The following is an 8,854-nucleotide window of genomic DNA, read 5'->3' as shown; positions in this document are numbered from 1 at the left end:
ACCGAGGAAAATTTGCGATGGGTGATTTTTGCGACTCGAATCACGGCATCGCAGATCGCGTCGTTAAGATGTGTCATCGCACAAATTCATGATCGCATTTATCGCATATCGCATTCATCACAGATCGCAGCATTGCGGCATCGCAGATCGCGCTTAGTCATTCAATCATTGTGTGATGCTTACGCGATGTTGCGATATGCGATGTCGCATATCGGTCATCGGAGATTTCTTAAGATTTTTCATTTAAGAGCGCTTCATAATGTATGCGATGCGATGAATTTCGCGTCGCTTCTTCGCAGTTTATTATGCTCATAAGAAAATGTTTTATTCTCTTCTCGCGATGCGATACAGTTTTAAGGAGTTGAATACAAAAATTTTCATAAAATGTTTTTTTTTGGATTTTTTATTAAAGGTCCCCATTTGCTTGGTGTTATTGCTAATACCAAACAAACAGGGGGGTTTTTGGTGGCCACAACAATGGCGATTCATTGGGAAGAACCAGTTATCTTTGCTTTTCTATTGAATTTTAACTCCCAAAGCAGAAAATTTTTCATAATTCTAAATTTTGTTATGGACAGATAGAGTACATTATGCCTTATCCTATCAATGATATTTTGTTTCAACCTTTTTCTATTCCAATTGTTTGCTTCCTCAGGTTTTGTCCTTGTATTTACATCACCCATTACTTGGTCTTTTAAAGATAAAATAAGGTCTTCTCTGTGTGCTGGCTTTTAAAATATGCTCATTTGTCGTAGGTAGAGCCTCTGCTGCCAGCAGGCATCCATAGCCTCAACAGGGTTACCTGTTACCCAGCAATGATCCTTTATCCTGCTTAAGGCTATTTACAACTTTTCAGAGAAAAACCCATTTTGACACTTTTTCCTTTTTTTATTCTCTAAAGAACAATGACTTGGTTTATTGGCCAAATTATGACACAGTCATTCACTTGATTTACACTTTTACTGAACAAGCTGGCTCGTGATGAGACCCCTTGTCTTTTGATTGCAACAATCTTGAGTCGTTGCCCTGTTTTGGTGGACAGTATTGGCAAAGTCAGCAAGTTATAATATCTGTGATTATGATAAGCCGGCTCGTGATGAGACCTCTTATTCTTTGAGATATAGTGTTTTCTCGGATTGTTCCTCTGAATGCTGCGATTTTCTTTAGCAGGGAGGAAATCATTGTTTTTCCTTAAGAAAGCTCTGGACGACAATAATAGAGTTTGAAAACAGCAGTTTTACAGAGAATCTTTATTTTATTATTGATACCTTTCATTGTGCTGATATAAAACAATTTTTTGCCAAAGGTTGCTTTCATCAAATTTTTGAAGTTGAAACTAGTATCATATCTAGGCTAAAGTATATATATATATATATATATATATATATATATATATATATATATATATATATTTAACTCTATCTGTCAATAATAAAGATCAGATTTTTCGAAAAATTTTACTATTTGTACAAGCGAAAAAAAATCAAAATCTGATAGAGAATTGGTGTCTTTTTTGTGAACCCCTGTAGTAACCATCTACAACTGGTTTTATTTATAAGAATGAAAAGAAAAACTAAAACTTTCCTACAAAATAGAAGAATAATCTTCTATGGAAAATATATTTTAAGGATCTGTCCATTAACAGGCGAAGAATCCCTTCTACCTGCTAAATCCTGCAACACAAACGTTGATGGGCCTATGACTTCTACAATCTGAAAAGGACCAAGCCACATCTTCTGAAATTTTGTATGTTTGCCCTTTTCTTCGTGAGCCTTATCCCATTTCAAAACTAGATCTCCCATCTGAAAAAAAATTCTGGTCATTATGCTTGAATCAAAAGAGGATTTTATTAGCGCTTGGTGATGAGCATGGGTTTTCTTAGCTCGTTCTTGTCGTTCTTCTAATTTAATTATTTCCATTTTTCTTAATTGTAAGGAGGAAGTATATACTTCATCGATGTATTGTACTAAAGACAAGGAGGGGATCACTAAGTGAGTTGGGAGAACCACTTCCTTCCCATAAACTAAATTAAAGGGAGAAGTGCCGATTGAAGCTTTCTTCGTTATTCTATCTGCCCATAAAGCATTTACCAAAGTTTTGTGCCAATTCTTTTGGTTTTGGTCAACTGTTCTTTTAATAATCCTGATTAGGTTTTTATTTGTTGACTCAGCCAATCCATTACCTTGCATATAGTAGTTGGCCGAATATTTCAGTCTGAACCCTCTTTTAAGTGCAAACTCAGTCATTGCATTCCCAGAAAAGTATGAGGCATTATCAAACATTAAAGTCGTTGGCAATCCAAACCTAGTGATTATAAATTGATCTATAAATTCAATGATGCTTTTAGAATTAGCTGTCTTGAGAGGAACTGCTTCTACCCATTTAGTAAAATAATCTGTTGCCGTGAGGATGTATCTATGCTGCTTAGAAGAGTGAGGAACGATCTCACCTATTATGTCCAAGCCCCATTGACTGAATGGTTGCTCGATGTTTACCGGCTGTAGTGGCATGGATGGTTTCTTTTGTCTCACTGCAGTAGTTTGGCAGACTTGACATTTCCTCACATAACTGTGTGAGTCTTTGAACAGCGTCGGCCAATAATATCTTACACGTAAGATTTTATGTGCAGTAGCATCTCCAGCATAGTGTCCGCCTGCTGGTCCATCGTGGAGTTCCTGCAAAACCTTTTCGGCTTCAGTTTTCTTAAGACACCTAAGAAGAACAGAATCGTAATTCTTTTTAAACAGAACATCATTTATGAGCTGATATTGTTTAGCTTTCAATCTCAGAGCTCTTTTCTTAGTGTGATCCAGGTGTGATGGAGCATACCCGTTCTTAAGATAATAAATGGTGTCAGCCTATAATGATTCTGCATCGTTTAGGCTTACCTCATACATTTGTACCTCTTCAGATGAATTTTCAGGAATTTGCGATGCTCCAGCCAACATTTTGCAGAAGTCTTGACCTCTTACAATGCTTGCTGGTTTGATCTCAAGGTTGTATTCTTGTAAAGAAGTGATCCAATTTGCTCTTTTTTCACCCACATCCTTCTGTACTAGAAGATTTCTTACCGCTGGAAATGGTACTATGACCTTAGTATGGGTTTCAAGTAAGAAAGGTCTGAAATATTTGACCGCTTTGAAAACAACATATGCCTGTTTCTCCACGTCTGAATAGTTGAGTTCAACACCTTGTAAATTCGAGCTAAAAAATGCGATTGGAGCTTCCGCTTTCTCTTGATTTGCTTGAGTTAGAATCGCAACATATGATTTCTCTAAGGCAAATGTGTATAAGATAAAAGATTCTGAAAAACCCAGGGTTGCTAAAGATGGAGCGTTAATGATAGCTTGTTTGATCAGGTTGAATGCTTCATGCTCATCTTGACCCCATTTAAAATTTGAATTCTTTTTAATCATGGTTTTCAAAGGAGAAACAATTCGTGAAAAATTTGGGACAAATCTCTTCACAAGATTGATTTGACCAAGGAAAGATTGCATGGCTTTTTTATTATGAGGTAGGGATATTTCAAAAATTTCTTTGATTCTGTCAGGCTCAATGTGAATACCAGATTTTGACACTATGAATCCTAGAAGTTTTCCTTCACTTAATGCGAAAAAAGATTTCTTTGGGTTAAGTGAAATCCCATACCTTAAGCATCGTTGAAAGATTTGTTTCAAGTCTTTGAGATGGTCGCTTCGCTTCTTGGAGTACATTGTTATATCATCCAAATAAATTACTACAGATTTATTGACTAAACCCTTGAATGCGATGTCCATGGCTCTCTGACATGTAGCGTCGGCATTGATCAAACCAAATGTCATCTTCCGATATGCGTATGTGCCCCATTTAGTTCGGAATGTGGTTTTTAACTAATTATCGGGATGTACCAGCACTTGATTGTATCCTGAAAATCCATCCAAAAAAGACATTAGTTCTGATCCTGCTACTGCCTGTAATATCTGCTCCATAGGTGGGAGGGGAAAATTGTCTTTTTGATAGGCTTTGTTGAGATTCCGAAAATCGATGCAGATTCTAATATCTCCATTTTTATTCCTAACGGGTACCATATTGGAGACCCATTTGGAATGTCTTACGGGGAAAATTATTCTGGCTTTTAATAACTTATTTAGCTCAGTTTTTATCTGATTTTCTAAATTGGGGTGAATTTTTCTGAGTTCTGTTGGACAGGTTTTTCGTTGTCAATCATAGGGATAGTATGTTGAATGATAGAAGTGTCGTATGTCTTCAGCTCATCGTAATTCCAGGCAAAAACATTTTTGTATTGTCTCAAAAGACGAATATATGCTAGTTTTTCTTCAGGGGCTAGGCCGTGGCCTAGATTAACGTTTTGTGGTTTATCATCGGTTCCTAGGTTTACTAATTCGTATTTCAGAGTTGAACTGTAGAGCTTAGAATTGGTAGACCTTTTAAACCGATTTTTCAAATTGTATAACTCTTCCAACTTAACCACCAATTTATGTATAGCATTATCAGTGCTATCTTGTTGTATTTGACGATCATGATGGTCTTCGTCAATTATTTGATTGGAGTGGGATCCTTCAGAAGTGAGGAAATTTACAATATCAGGATCATCATTGAATACTCTCCAATTTGTAATTTTGTCAGGGATGGACGGTCTAAATATTAATTCTATTGAGAATCTATCTGGACTAAAATCTTCGGAGGGAATAAGTCTAGAGGCTACGTTAGCTAAAAGGTCTGTGCTCGCGTTTTGGAGTCTTGGGATTGACGAAATATTTAATGCTATGAAATGCTCAATCAGATCTTGTACTAAAGATTGATAGTGTTTCAAATGACTTGATAGGAAATGTATGGTGTTACGTACCTGTTTGACGACAATCTCAGAGTCTCCGAAGACTTGAAGATACTTGACGTTCAACCCGATTGCTTTGTATAGGCCTTGCACCAAGGCCTCATATTCCGATGTATTGTTTGTGCAATTGAATTCAAGTCTGCACGTAAGCATGGTCTTATTTCCTTCTGGACTAATCAGAACGCATCCTGCTCCTGCTCCTTCGTTAGATTTAGAGCCATCAAAATATAATTTCCAAAACAAAGATGTATTTACAGGTTTATCTACAAAATTAACACACTTTAAATTATCAGTTTGGGAAAAAATTTCGACTTGGGACAAAACTGAATTTTCTAAGTAAGGTGATGTATGAGCATTGAAATTGTTGAGGAAAGAATCTACCGAGTAATTGCCTATGATACTGTTGTTATATGCTAGTGCTTCATTTTCTCCCTCCAATTCCGTTACTATGTACTTCTGGTGTAACTCTCGTTCAACCTTTATTTGATTCAGTTTACCATTGTAGGGTAACCACATGTGCGACCAGTCGGTTGAGAAGTATCCATGGAGTTTTTCGGACCAATTCCTACTAAGAATCAAGCCATAGAATTCTGGGATATCAGCTACTAGAATGTCAATAACCTGACATACCTTCGGGTTGGACGACAATCTTATGGTTACTTGATTAAGTTCACCAATCACTTCGACTTGAGATCGATCAAGCTGAACTATGCGCACTGCAGATTTTTGTGGTTGAACATTCAACTTGGCACATATTGATCTGGGTAAAATATTCATTGAAGCACCAGAATCTACCAAACAATTGTGCACATTTTTATTGAAAATTTCATAAGTGAGAAGAAAAGGGGGACTGTGAGACCTTGATCTTCCTCCAATCAAGGCGATGTCATTTGGATCAATCTTATTGATCATGTTGGTTGGAGGTCTTCCCATGTTGTGGGAAGCTACAGCTGTAGGCAAAGATGTAGTAGGCACGGCATATAATTCTTTCATCATTATCTTCTGTTGATGTTTCAATTTGCTCAATTCATAAAGAGTGATATTAGCCCTAGTCTTTTTCATGTCATGAATAATATTGTATTCCATTTCATCCGACACTATCAGTGTTCTTGATGGAGTTGTTTGATCTGGTTGGACTGGGCTAGAATGAGTCGCTTTAGCGGTCGTTTTCTTTGTTGCGACTTTATCTTTTGCTGCAGGGCTTGCGCCCTTCTGCTTAGGGGTAGTTTGGGGAGGATCAAGTTGATTTTTGCTTCGTGTGCTAACCGGAAATGCTTCTTGATCTTCTTCTTGTGGGAGGATGAAATCCCACATTCCTTGTAGTTCCACAACTTCTTCGTCATCAGTCTGCCCTTCAGTGGTACTCTCTTCTTCTTCCTCTTCTTCGGATTCGACATTTGAGATAGAGTTGGGTGGTTTCACATCCATTGAAGGGCCTCTTTTAAAAACTTTGTAGGGATTTTTTGAAGAAGTTTCTGCTACTTGTTTTTTTATGTCAATCATCTCATTGGACATGGTCTTTAATACTTTTTGCAATCCTTCCAAATCGAAAGGGTCTTTCGTTTGTTTCTTCTAGGAGTCTTCCTTGAAGGTGACTTTTTTAGATTTGCGTTCCTCTACTGTAGATCTCTTTTCCAGGGCTACTACGTGTTTCTCTACTGCTATCGCCTCTATCAGGTTTTCAACTAAGGTTGTTTTATTTGCCCTATCCATGAAGATTGCTAAGTTTGATGGTAAGGCGGTAATATACCATTCACATCGTACTTCTTCACTGGGTTGGGAAGCAGTGGGAATTTTGTTGAGGATTTTATTGAACCGTAAATTGAAATCTTAGATGGGTTCTCTAGCCTCGGCTTTAAGATTGGATAGGTCATTGATTAACGTTGCCATTGATCTGTCATCACCAAACTTGGTAAGGGATTGACTTTGAAAAATGTCCCAACTTGTGATAGACCCGGAGGGTAATGAAAAGTACCATGACTCGGCTATTCCTTGCATTGTATAGGGAAAAAGCCAGACAACAGCATCCTCGTTGGTAACTCCATTGAGATTGACAGGAAGCATGAAATTGTTAATGTGCTCTTCAGCTAGCATGCCTGCTTCTGGATTGAATTTGGGTAGCCATTTCTTAGGATGGGCCGGTATTTGGCTCAGGGGTGGAGGCATTAAAACTGCCCCAGGATTGTTCCATGGAGACTGGGCCATCGTTGAGCTGCTAGTAAATGAAAGTGTAGAGGATGATCCCTGAGGCTGGGGAGATGAAGATATTATGATCTTAGATGATTGAAGAAGAGGGGTTGTGGAAGATGGATGGGTGGTTTGGAATGAATATGTGGGTGGCTGACTTCGCGGTGAGGGAGTTGAAATGGACGATGTAGATGAAAGAGTCTCACTGTCAGACTCTTGTGGTGTTTTCCTTGCTCTTTTCCTGGTGGGGAGAGGGAATTCAGTTGGCTGGATGCCAAATTTTTCACTCTTTAATCTGGTCAGGGGATGAGTAGGATTGTACTGCGAAGTGACGTTGCTTTGAGATTTATCATACCTCTGTGTAGAAATAGAAAATCCCTGGAGTTTGCGAATCAGAGTTTGAACTTCAGGGGGTTCAATGGCAGATTGGTCTGAAATATTAGGGTAAGTAGCAGCGGTTAATACTCGAGCGAATTCTGACTCTGGATTTAAACGTACTGTGGAAGTCAGGGGAGTTGATGAGGGCGATTTACTCTCATAATGGTATTTAGATTTTTATTTAGGTGCCATTCATAGTTCGGGCCCTCCTTCTAGCGCCAAATCTGTTGAAGCCACGAAAATCGAGTCGACAACAAGGGGGATACCCACCCGGTCCGGACCTTGGTTGACAACTCCTTATCCGTTTGGTATAGCGGGTCCGACTCAGGATAATGGGACCAGTTTCCCAATTTAAGGGTGTGTGTGTGTGCAGAGTTGGAAAATGCTGATCTAAGAGTACTTAAAGCTAATTTAATTCAAACTTTTAAACTAACTCTATGCTATTGTAAACTAATGAGAAACAACACATCTAATCTACGCTAACCCGGAGTGTATTTATTCTATTATGTGATCTAAAGAGATTTCAAACAATAACTGGTAATAAAGATCATTCAGCTATCATAAGAATAGAAATCAATTAAGATAAACCACTTTGCATAAAAAGTTAGGCAAAACGGTTGTGAACAACATATCGCATAATAAGTTATTCATATATCAAACATAAATAAATGACTCCACCATACAAAAGTGCCAAATGGTAACTCACACATTTATGCAGTAACATATAAACAACTAAAAACTGTATATCACTTTAAGAATATAAACAGAAACGGTCAAGAGATAAAAGTACCATTTATGACTGGCTCCACTCATAAGCTTCAAGCAACAATGATTTATCTGTCCTTGCTCTAACATCTACTAAGAGTACAGAAGTGCAACATCAGTAGCAGATATCAAATGCAAACATTAATAAACCTTGATCCATCCATTCATCAAAACCCCCTCCGAGGGTGCAAAAGTGCATGTTCTGAGGACAAGTTTTTTGACAAATTTCTGGACCCTTCTCCAAATGCCTGAGAAGGGTTTAAATACTGCTAACTAATTAACTTAATTACATAAATTTAGGATACAGTTTTAAATGACCGCCCTTCCGCTAAAGCAAAACTATTTCTAAAAATTGAATCTAATTCCTAACCATTTATGTATTTTCTCCTTAGTGCTGCAAGCATGCAACATTCGCCTGGGAAGAGTTGGCTGGTCGCCTTCTGCTTTTGTTTGAGCTACGAAAATAGAAATAACAAGTGCTGGCACCACTTTCTGGTAAACTAGAAGATATTTTCGAGAATCTTCCTCTAGCTGGGTGTATTCACTGCGTGTATACTTGGTAATAACCCAAATTTCTCTCAAACTGATTCTGCTTTTTCTATTTCGGTTTCTGGCCTTGCGAATGACTGAACAAGTTAGGGACTTTTCTCTCTGAACAATTTTCTTAGCAATGCTGCCTCCGTTCTTTGT

Source organism: Pinus tabuliformis, chromosome 4_2, assembly GCF_031772625.1.
Source record: "Pinus tabuliformis cultivar Carrire ecotype Pingquan chromosome 4_2, CPIR1, whole genome shotgun sequence".
NCBI lineage: Eukaryota > Viridiplantae > Streptophyta > Pinopsida > Pinales > Pinaceae > Pinus > Pinus tabuliformis.
This window is presented reverse-complemented; position numbering follows the sequence as displayed.